Here is an 11,974-nt window from a genome sequence, read left to right as displayed (position 1 = left end):
TGGAAACAAACAGTGCCATCTAATGGGTGTATGATTTTATTGCCTAGTAGACTTAATTTTAGAAATTAAGAGACAAAACAAACAAGAGCAGAAGATTCTCAAGGGTATAGGATATTCAAAGTCTCTTTCCTATGGTCTGGGATTTTTTTTCTTTTCCCAAGGGAATCTAAAATACAAAGAAAACTATTTTTTTTTTTTTTCTAATAACAGCCTGGACTTCTCAGCATTGCTGTATTTCAATTATTCTTGTTGGGGCAGTTAATAGAGTTCAAAATTACTTTGGTTCACTGAAAGGTTTATGTCCAAATCCAGATCACCTCAAAAATGAAGCAAGCTAAACACAAGGAAAAAAAAAAACCAATCAGTAGTTGTCTTTATCATATGGTGTTGATGTTGGTAAGGAAACTTCCCAGACTGTCCATTCACAAGATTCTTGGACAGCCCCACTCCCAGTGCCGGAGAATTTAACTGTTGGGACCAAAGCCCCTCCACTGTGGGCAGCTCCAGTGAATAAATCCACTGGATTTACTCCCTACAAATCCCCCTCACACAGCCAGACCAGCTTTCCTTACCAGTTAGAACCCAGGTTTCTCATAGCAGTCTCAGATGCCTTATTCCATAAATCCATTTATTCATGTTGCAATAACAGAGAAACAGTTCAGGCTGGATGTCCCCAAGGAGGGTCCCCAACAAAGGAACTCTTGGGCATTTATACCCTCACAGTCTCCTGGTGCAAGTCCCATTCTTCCTCCTGAGTCTGCAGCTCCTGCCCCTCTCTGTGCCCACCCTCCTCAYTATCATCAACATTCTCCATCTCATTTGATATCAAAAAGATTGTCAGTTCCTGTTTCTGGTGTGTCCCTCAGTGTCCACTCCCATAGCTGGCATCGCCCATCTTCATGCCCTTCGTTATCCCAAACAGCTCTCAGCCTCTTGTCTCCATCTGCARCTCGTGAGCTGAGCTACCTGGACCAGATGTATTCTTCAACAACTTTAGTTGCATTACAGAGATGGGGACTCTGAGAAAAAAATGAGAGCTAAAATCCTCTGGATGCACTCAAGTCCATCCTCCTCTTATTGGGATTTGCAACATGAACTTGGAAGACTTCTTGAGGTGGAAACACAGATATCTGTTTTCAGAAGAGGTTTTTTGTCTGCATTTTTTTAGTCCTAGATGACAAGTATCTTTTAGCTGGAAGGCCTTGGATGGATATAAATGAAAGTAGTGGAGAAGGAGCATTGATGGCTTTTAAACACTTATTACCAACCAGCAGACTGTCTCAAAAACACAGTTTTGTRTACATCCCTACAAGGCCCTTTGCAGATATTAGAACATTTTTCTCACTGCAGATGCATACATTTAAAAGTAGTGGCTCCACTAGGCTTTTCTTTTTTTGTTTGCAGCCGTCTGTGTGGTAAAAACCTGTCATCATCGAGATAAGACACTGAGCGCTTAATCCCCTGCTGGTTCCATCTGAGATGCAGATCTGAAAACGTGGATTGACTTCTGCCATCTCGAGCCATTCCCCTGAAAGGCATGATCCATCCCTTCACACCCACCAAACTCACTATGCCAGCAATTTGCTACAATTGCATCCCTGCAACYATCAGATGAAAACAAATTCACTTTATAAGACATTTTTAAAAGCAGTATTATGAAACTTCAGATATAGTGGTGGAGCCGCAGAAAACAGCAAAAAACTGTGGTGTGCATAACATGTAATTGCACAGTCCAAATTAAATTCACATCTGCGTTTGGCTTGAGGCAAAACACCAGAGCWGAAAAATGAGATCTGAGGATGCTATGATGCTCCACAGGCAGAGGAGATCTTCCTTTGGAGGAAATGAGCCATCKTCTGAATATGTAGAAAAGCACCATTTTTCTGACAAAGTGAATGAGGACACAGATCAGTTTGGTCCTGTTCAGGCTTCAGGAAAACTATATTTTATACCGGTTCATTTAGCTCTTCTTACCTCTGAAATGAAAACAATCAGCTGTTAAGTCTTTGCGTTAGTACCAAACTATCTCTCATTCTGGGTCCCTTTACAAGATCACTTTCTTCTTCCCCAAAGAAATTAAGATTTAGAGAACAATCAGGTTGTCTTCCTCTTTCCTAATTTAAAACCAGATGGCAGTCTCAGTTAAAACAAAGTGTATTATAATTTAGGGAGGTTGCACTTTTCCACTGAACACTCGCCTGGGGGATGCAGCCCTCCACAAGATGGATGGTTGTAGCATCATAAACCGATTTTCTTCAGAGGATTTCTGCTCATCCTTCTGAAAAACCTACCCCTGTACAATTCCAAAGTGTGGAGGAAGAACAGAAGGCACAGGACACTGGCGATAGGAATTCTGAAATGAGACACTGTGGTCAGGCAATTACAGAATCTTTGAATCATTGAGGGTGGAAAGAACCTCTAAGATCACCAAATTCAACCATTAACCCAGCAGTGCCAGRGTCCCTCACTARCCYATGTCCCCWAATTCCACATCTASAGACCTCTGAAATACCTCCAAGATGTTGAYTCAACCACTTCCCTGGGCAGACTGTTCCAATGCTTGACAACTCTTTCACTGAAGAAATGTTTCCYAAGATCCCCTCTAAACTTCCCTTGGGATAACCTCAGGACATTTCCTCTTGCCCTATTGCTTGTTTCTAGGAAAAAGAGACAATCACATCCTCTGGCATCACTGGCTTCCAATTCRAGAGTAGGGTGGTGTACCAGAGCAATAGAAGAAATGATCATTTATGTAGTAYCATGCTTGATTTTGTCTGTTTTGGTTTCATTTTACTGTTTCCATAGAAGTTACTGTCATTTGCTGTAATCAATATAACTTTTTTATTTCCTGGATTTCAAGGCAGGAAATTACACTTAACACCCCTTGGAGAGGGTGATGTGATTTTCACGCTACAGTTCTCTGTCTTTCTCCCAGGTTCAGCTTCCTTCACAGGGGAAATTGATACTGAAGTGATGTTTTACTGATGTAAATAGTATCAGATGGGCTTTGCTGGAGAAAAAAAAAAAAAAGACAAAAAACAACTCGCAAGTAGCAATTTACCCAACAAATCTGTTTTGTGTAAACAATAGCTTATTTCAGGATTTTATTAAACTGATGCCTGGTTAAAAGGATTCCCCAGGWGGCCATAACAAATGTAGCTCCTTCCATTAGMACTCCTGGTGTGGTGGGAGAGCTTTTTGTAACGTGAGAAGAACGTGTATTTTTCTGGATCACCACTTTTCCATTCATACCTGCCTGGCATTACACCCTGACACAGCTGACAGGTGTTTAAAGGAATTAATGTTTTTATATAATGTGTAGCAGCATCTGTCACCACACAGAAATGTGGGGCTWTCCTTAACAAACACCAAAAACCCAGTGCAAAATAAATCAAGCCTCTACTATGGARAAGCTTAAAAAATTCTTTTGAGAAATTTGAAATCTATTCAGTCTTTTTTGTTCTTAAACACCTCCAGTCAACGGAACAAAACCCATATGATAAAAAGCAAAGGTTTTTCAAGATAATTCTGGATGTTGCCTCTCCTAAAGGTAAAACTGCTTGGCAATGTGGCTTAATTCCCCTTTCCTCCTCTCTTCCTGTTCTTTCCTTTTCTCCTTCCTCATCATTCTTTTTCCACCATATCATGGAAGTGATTTACCTCATCTCTGATTTACCTTGTCTCTGATTTACCTTGTCAAAAGTTCCACAGGAATGGGTGCACAATGTTGGGCCTCATTTTCCTCTTAATCATTAATAACAAAAGATAATGTTAAAATATGTTTAAAGGCGAGTTACCCTGGGTTTGGGTCTGCTCTCTTTCATGCAGAGCAGGGTTCAGCTATGAGGTTTCCAAAACCTTGTCTGAAGTCAGTCTGTGCCTTGGTTCCCCTTGAGAAAATGTGGGAGTGATGGCTCCTCCTGGTGCCAGATTTTTTTTGTGTGTCTATGACTTGAACTTTAAGCATCAGCACTGTTAGCCTGTTCTAAAAAAGAGCTGTAACATTCCCAGGAGACTTCAAATCATCCCTCTSATATATCTGCTCCAAAGGAGATACCGGATGTACACCTGGAGTCCCAGCCCAGGCCACAGCTCCTGACTGCTCCCATCCCAACCACTTTGTGCCTGGCCATGGTTTGTCATGCTTKTCCCAGAACTGTTACCACCTTGGCTGAGCTGAGCATCTCTAGGCTGTTCCTAGCTCTGAAATTCAGATTAATTAGCTAAGCATCCCTGGCCAGGTCCCCCCACAAGGACTTTCTAGCTAATTTTAGGTCAAAGATACCTCATAGAGARGAAGGATGGCTTTCCTGCATGTTCTCATCACTACTTCCTATTAACTGACTTAGTTCTTGCCCCACTGTAGAGCAATTTTAGGCCTCCAATGCCTAGTTCATGCCTTCTCTACATGGCAAGAAACATAAAAGTTAAGCATTTCCATGGCTCAGTGATCCTCACTCCTAGAACATTAAGCTTACTGACTCTGAAAAGGTGGCTTTGATGCCTTTTTTTAACATAAAAACCAGAGCACATTAAACTCTTACTTATTGCTCCAGTGGATTTTAGTGTTGTGGGTGGAAATTAAAGCTCAGCTAAAGCATGGTGAGAAGCCTCCACTGGTGCTGCACTGTGTCCTCTGGGCACASTTTCCCTAGGGCTATTCCCTTCTCTTTTCCACAGGGTCTGTGCCAGCCCTGTCACCGTATCAGCTGGATTCCTTCCAGAGCAGGATTAGCAGCTGTCGCACAGCTGCTTTCCATTTTGTTCTCCTGCCTGAGGAAAGCCAGGCTGTCACCCTTGCACAAGTACCAGATCTGACTTGATTCATCGTTTCCCAGAAACAAATCTCCACTCTTGTATTTGGTGTGCAGAAAATTATACTCTACTAAATAAATCAGCCTTTCTTTTCTTCGTTTCTCTCCCCCACTCGCCTCCCTCCTTCGCTCCCTTCACTCCCTCCCTCCCACACGTACATGTATGAGCTGCAATGTTTATTCTCCCTGCAAATCCCATTGGAAGCTCTCAGCTGAGGCTCTGTAGAAAGAAAATGCCCAATAGTTACTGTGTATGGGTCAAAGTAGTTACAAACAACCCTAAACAGAAATCCCTAAATAAAGTTCTGTTAAATGATGCAGGACTGATACAGAAATCTGGAAATGCAGCTGTTTTTTTTTTATTTCCTTTCATAGATTTTCCTCTTTTTCCTTTTTTTTTTTTTTTTTTTTTTTTTTTTTTTTTTTTTTTTTTTTTTTTTTTTTTTTTCCTTTTTTTTTCCTTTTTTTCCCTTTTTTTTCCTTTTTTGTTTCCTTTTTTTTCTCCCTCCAAATCTTGCTGTGAGGATTGTGAGAAAAATTACTGGTCCAGTCATAGATGCAACTGCTTCATTAGGCCAATCTTCAATCAAACACAAATGTGAAATGTAACCCACCATCCTAAGGCAGATCTGAAAGTTCAGGGAAATGTTCAGGGCTCAAGATGGACCCAGGGCATTAACACACTTCACCTTCCTTCACCTTCCTCCTGAAAGTCACCATCCTTGGCCTGTTTGAGGGTTTTCTTCAAACACTTGGAGTGTTTGAAGAAAAACACTCCCAAAAGTCAACTTGGTCTTGAAAGCAGATGTCACTGCTCTGATCAGGGTGACTTCTCAAGGAGGAAGGGAGAAAAGGCTGATTTGTCCTGCCAGACAAGCAGAAGCTGCGCTCTCCTAAAGCAACGACTGACACGAGGTCTATGGAAGGGAAAGGCAGGATTTGTTCTTTTCTCCCCTCTCCTGGCAGGTGCCACAGCCATACAAAAGTGCCAGAAGACTTTGGCTGCAACAACAGCAGAAAAAGAAGTGRGGAAAATCTGTAAAGGAATTAGAAACAGGAGGATAACAGATAGTTTTTGTTTTCAGCASAGCTTTGTGTACGGGTGTGCATATGTGTACAAGGGACGGAGAGGAAATAAAAAAGCAACTTCCTTCTGCTTAAAGCTTTTTTTAAACATGACTTTTGAGAACTCACTCCTCCCCACACACCTGGTATCTTGTAAGAAAAGTGTTTTTCCCTCACAGTGAGATCTCAGAATTAGTGCTTGCCAACACAGCACTCATCATCAGTCATGCATTGTCCACTCTTTATTGAGTTCTTGCCTTTACCTTTTACCATGCCAATATTTTCCCGTTTTATTAAATCCTCTTCGKTTTTTATTATTCATTCCCTCATACACTCACTTCCTCACAATTTGTTCTGGTTGTGGTCTGCAGCTTCCAACAGAAATAGCACAAAACCCCCAGCACCTCAGAATCAAAGAGCTTTCTTTCAGAAAGGAATAACAACTAAAGAGCAAATAAAGCCCTTCATATAATACCTTTCATATTCCTCCCATAAGAAATTCACTGTCACACAGTGTTCTCCACTCAGACATTATCAGAGTTTGGATGGAGAACGACCGAATGTATTTCAATATCCCATCTCTAATCTGCTAAAATGAAGCATTAATCATCAGGCAACAAAGAATCCTGAAAGAAAAGAGAGGGGGAGAAGGGAGAAGGACATGGACAACTCAGTTGTTTCATTCTTTCATTTTATATTAAAATATTAACATAGTAATTGAATTTGCRTTCCCTCTTTCACAAGGTGAGTCTTACCACCATTGTAAAGGTCTGTCTCCCTACACGAGAAGGCAGAGCAGAATTCCTGGAATTCCTCATGTCTTCTATCTGCTAGACATGGAAATGGGGAGAACTGAGCATTCCTTGCAGTATTTTGGTGATTTTGGGGCATTAAATTGCCAAAAGAAGTGAACCCTGAGAAGAAATTTAAATCTCAGGGGAGCCCAGAAGTAAAATCCAAAATCTTKGAGAGAATGGCATTTTCAGCAGCTCTCTCAGCACTTGGGTTTTGCTACACTCTGCTCAGGATAATGTCTTTTGCAGGTCCCATTTCTATGTTCCTACTTCCTCATCTTCACTGTGCAGGGAGTCGAAGCATCTCCTGCAGGGTCGTGAATTAATTTAGGAGCTGGGAACCTGAATCTCCCAGGTTTCCAGTGTTCATTTCCTTGTGCAGAATCCTGCAGCAGTTGTTCCACCTTTGCTCTGCCCTCACCRGGAGTACACACCAATTTAATTGTCGCTAAAAATTATAGGGGTAGCAGGAGTATTTATTTCAGTAAAATATATTCATTCACCCATAATTTCTGATAGAGTTTTACTGTTTTATGGCAGTGACAGGAAAAGAGAAGCTGTCTGATACCAGAAGGCAGCACTGAGCATGGGACTCAACCCAAAACTTTTCAGAAATGTAAAGTCAAACCAATGGAAACACTGCCAGCAATTTTATAGGAGGAACCAGCACCAGCCTGCCTGGAATGAATTCTGCTGCTCTGCTGCTGACTTTGTGTGTGCCTGGAGCTTCTTGTCCTGGCCCTGCACTCAGTGCTGAGAAACTTCCAGCCCAGGGGCTACGAGGGGACTCTCACAGCAATTTCACAACTCCACTGACCCCAGCACCAGCCCAGAGTGGGCAGCAAAGACTGAACGTGCCACAGAGGGAGAGCAGCAGCAYTCAGCCTAATTACATCAACAAATTGATGCATGCCCTTGCTTTTTGACCCAAACTGGAGGGGATCCTGCAACAACCAGCATGTAATTTCTCCCACTAACCAACCATAAGAGGCAGAGAATATTAGCTCACCAAAGGACAGAAAACTGCTGCTGCTTTCAGACCTTAATTTAATTTACTGTGATTTTCCTAACATGCACCTTTTTTTTTTTTTTTTTTTTTTTTTTTTTTTTTTTTTTCATTACTGTAAAGTAATGGACCCAGAGGGCTGATCCCATAGGCTTCGAGGCGTTAAGGACAGTAACAACTTAATGAGGCAGTTTACATCATATTTATCCTCCCTCCGCAGGTGCAAACACTCCACGGGCTCCAGGGCAGGAGCTGAGAAGGAGTCAGYCCACCCAGGATTTAGGATGAAACTTAGACCTTTCTGGGAGCAGAACCAAGTTAGCCAAATTAGCCTGGGGCTTTTTCTCGTGTGGTTTTAAGTGCCCTGGACCCTTTTCAGACGTGCAACTGTTTTAGAACCTGGCAAAATTTAAAATGTAGATTCTTTTTGTCAACAGCCTCCACTCTGCCTCCTTTCCCTCCCGCAGACAGACCCTTCGCTGTTTCTTTTCTCTRCCTGAGACTCGGATTTAGGGTCTTGGTAAAGTGTACGATGATTTTAAGTTAATAGTGCCATCTAGTGATGTGGRAGAAGACGTGTCTCAGAGTCACCAGGCAAAGCTTCAGGGCTCCGGGGCTTCCCCAGGAATAAACCACCTTGTAAAATATTTAATAATATCTCAGGGTGCCAGAAGCAGGCAGAGTCCCACACACTGCCGACAGCTGCCCTGGGGGTGGGTGCAAAGGTCAGGAGTCAGTGCCCAGAGCTTGGGAAAAAAAGAAAACCCACTGAGATGTGTATGTGAAGGTTTTAGGACACTTTGCTTAGCAATTACAGGAAGGGAAGAAGGTAAAAAATATGATACTGTGATGCTCTTGAATATTTCTGGCACATATATACATTTATATTCACACACACACACACACACACACACACACACGTATATATATATATATATATGTAATATTAATAGATGCATCTGTCTGTAAATAGATTCATCTGTCTCTCCCCAGTGGCAACTACAAATATCTGTTGAATCCTCAAAATTCACCAACCTCATTCCCAGAGGCTGTATTTAATTACTCTGTTTCCAAATGGGGGAATAAGGCAGGTGGACACACACAAACACAGAGTAGCCAATCCTAAATGCGTGGTCATTTGAAGTTTTTCACGATGGCAAATTAATCAGCTGAATGTAAAATCTCAGGGACTCTGTCATTACATCCCAGAGGTTGAATGTTCAAAAGTAGATACAATGAAATTTTATTCTCACTCCCTTTCTGAACCTTTTTCTCTGTGCTGTCTCCACATGCCTTGCAGAGTTTCCCTTCATGCCTGTCCCTTAACACATAAAGGACCTGAGGGTTTCTGTTAAAGCCCAGGGAATGCAATGACAACACTTTGTGTGATTTATTTTAATGAGAAGGCAAAGCACTGTTTTGCAGCCAGACTCCAAGCGAATCTTTCCTTCCAGCTGCTCCAGGAGGGTGTGAGGTGATACATTTCTGTGCATTTTTACAGCAGAGGGAATGAAATGAAGTAAAGGTTGTTCTCAGTTTCCTGAATAAAAGATAGGAAAAGTGAGTCTTGAAACAAGGTTTCCAGGGACTTGAACCAACATGCTKGTGTCAAAGGTCTAAAAGGACACCTGGCTGCTCTTCGCTTGGCTTGTGTTTATTCTGCACTTCATGTTTTGCAGTTTTCCCTGGTGACTTCCAGTAGCTGAGGTTAAAAAAGTCTGATTCTTTTCCTTTCCCTGCTCATTATTTCTTTCTGTTTTTAATTACTGGTGGTGTTTGTCTGTTTGTTTCCTCATTTTCCTCCAACATGTGAGTTTATCCAGGATGCAGGGTGGGATATGCTGGTGATGGGAGTGAAACAGAATTTCCTCTAGAATCTGAATGTCAATTCTTCAGCATGCACTCAGGTTTGAAATGTTTTGCAGGCTGAAGGCAGAAGGCAATTTGTAGGACAAAGCTCTGCAGACCTATAAAGTATTTTTTTGCTTATTTATATTTTTTTTTCCTAAATCACTTCTGGTTTTGCAGGAGGTGAGCACACTGGCAACACCTCACGTCTCTCTCAKCTTTTTTTATTTGACACATCACATTTGGAGATTTTGGTCTCACACTGTGCAATTTAAGTTTCGTGTAGACTCTTTGAAAGTATTTTTTGCCCCAGGGTTTGAAATATGTTTTGCAAACCAAACATTAATTGCATCGTTTACTGTGAGACTGAGGACTGGACTTCATGACCCAGCAAGTCACCTTTTACTCCTAAAATTGTTTTCCTTTCCTATTATTTTTTGGGGCACAGTTTCCTTTAAATCTTAAAATAGCTGCAGCATCTAGCTTAAAATCAAGTTGCAAAACTAGGATAGGATCAAAGAAAGCCTGGAGGTGCATATCCAGGAACTTGATTTCTCTCTCCCCTCTTGCCGTTTGTTGTCCCAAATTGCAGAGAATAAATGCACTCCTGGAAGATTCTGTCTGAAAGGTTTGTCTGAGGAACAGCACATGGCTCCAGTGAGGAGCTGCAGGGTCAAAGTGTTATTTGCATGACTCAGGCAGAGAAATTATGCAAATATGTGGCACACAAAGACTAATTACAGCCTCAAAGGGCCCTGCAGAAGAACCTTCACGCACCCCGATGCATATAATTTGTTACACACTCGTCCTGGGTTTCGATGTGTACCCAACAGAGACAGCTTCTCAATTATCCTGATCACTGGGTCTTTTGGATGCAGAGATCAGTTTTAAAGCTCTGATGCTTTGTCAGAAGCAGCAGAGGATTTCACACCATTCTGAGCTGCCATTTGCCTGCAGGTGAAGTGCGTCACTGTGCCAATTAGAGCAAATTATGAACGGGGTGACCTGCCTTGRCATGGAGATGTCAGGAGGGATTTAGTTTGCCTTTGCTGAACAGAGAAGGCTGATCCCCCACTATAATCTGGAATTTTCATATCTGGCTTTTATGTAGCCTTTGGACATAGGTTTCCTGACATTTTCTTTAGAGGGAACATATTTGGGATAACAACTGCATGAGATGTTGCAGTGCTGTGGGCAGTGGCCAAGGCTGTGCAGTGATACCTGCACCGATTGCCTTCTCTTTCCCTTCCCAGTRTGGGTCAGCATTGCATCTGTCCCCAGTGAACAGGCAGAGAACCAGAGAACCACAGAATGGTTTGAGTTGGGAGGGACCTTACGGGTATTCTAGTTCCAACCCCCCTGCTAGACCAGTTTGCTCAAAACCCCAGCCAGTCTGTCCTTGAACACTTAAATAAAAAGATAAATATCTGTGTGTATTTCTTGCAGATTTTTGCAGTTATTTTCTTATCTGAAGTCTAAATTGAAAACCAGACTCTATTCACTGCTGCCCTTAAAAAACTCCATTCCCAGATTTCCATCTATTTTTTTTTTCGAGCTCATTGGTAAATCCATTATGTCAGGAGATTTGGAGTTATCCGGGGTTCTTTGACCTGTTTTCACCTTCTGTTTGCTCTTCAACAAGAACATCAGGATAATGGGCTGGTAGGCAAAGCCTGTGAGGATGTCAGCTCTGTGCCAGGCATTGTTCTCATCCCTGAGTGTATTTGTGTGCTCGGGAGCTGCTGCTCCCTGCCTGTCTCAAAGCACTCGTGTCAGGTGTCAGAGAAGGCTGTGCTGCCRTGGGACACAGGAGGTGACACTCCTGTTTGGAGCAGTGGGTGTGAAATGTGTCTACAGAGATGAAGTCACTCCTCTACAGCACAGAGCTCTTGATTCCTCTTGTTGCCTTCTGTWTTAATCAAAAGACAAGAAACTGGATGTGATCTCTGTGCACCCTCGTGGATACAGCAGTGCCCTGCTGGGTTTGGGGTGAGGGGACATTAAAGCAGGAAAGTGTCTCAAAAGCCAAAACTCAAACCCAGACACTCCCAGCCCTGTCTTAGCCCGGTTTGCCACCAGTGCTCTGTGCCCTGCAGGTCTCTCTGAGGGTAAAGGATTGGAACCAAATGATTTTGGGGTCACTTCCAACACAAATCGTTCTRGGATTCTGAGTTAGGTGGGGAGAATCCCACCCACACTTCACAGRCATCCAGCAACCATAGCTAAAAGTCAAAATATTTAAATTAGAAGGCTCTTGAGAGGGCAGTGGTCTTTAGTTCTCATTTTTAGTCTGTGCAACTGCCTCCTATGGCTTACGGAGAAGTTGAGTGGTATATAACATTTGTGCAAAGGTATCACAGTGCTAACATTTGTGCAAAGGTATCACAGTGCTGAGACTCAGAGCTTTCCCCGTTAACTTTAGAGGGAGCAAGAATGTTACCAAAAAA

Source organism: Malurus melanocephalus, unplaced genomic scaffold (assembly GCF_030028575.1).
Source record: "Malurus melanocephalus ecotype Western Australia unplaced genomic scaffold, MMel_1.1 scaffold_104, whole genome shotgun sequence".
Lineage (NCBI taxonomy): Eukaryota > Metazoa > Chordata > Aves > Passeriformes > Maluridae > Malurus > Malurus melanocephalus.
This window is presented reverse-complemented; position numbering follows the sequence as displayed.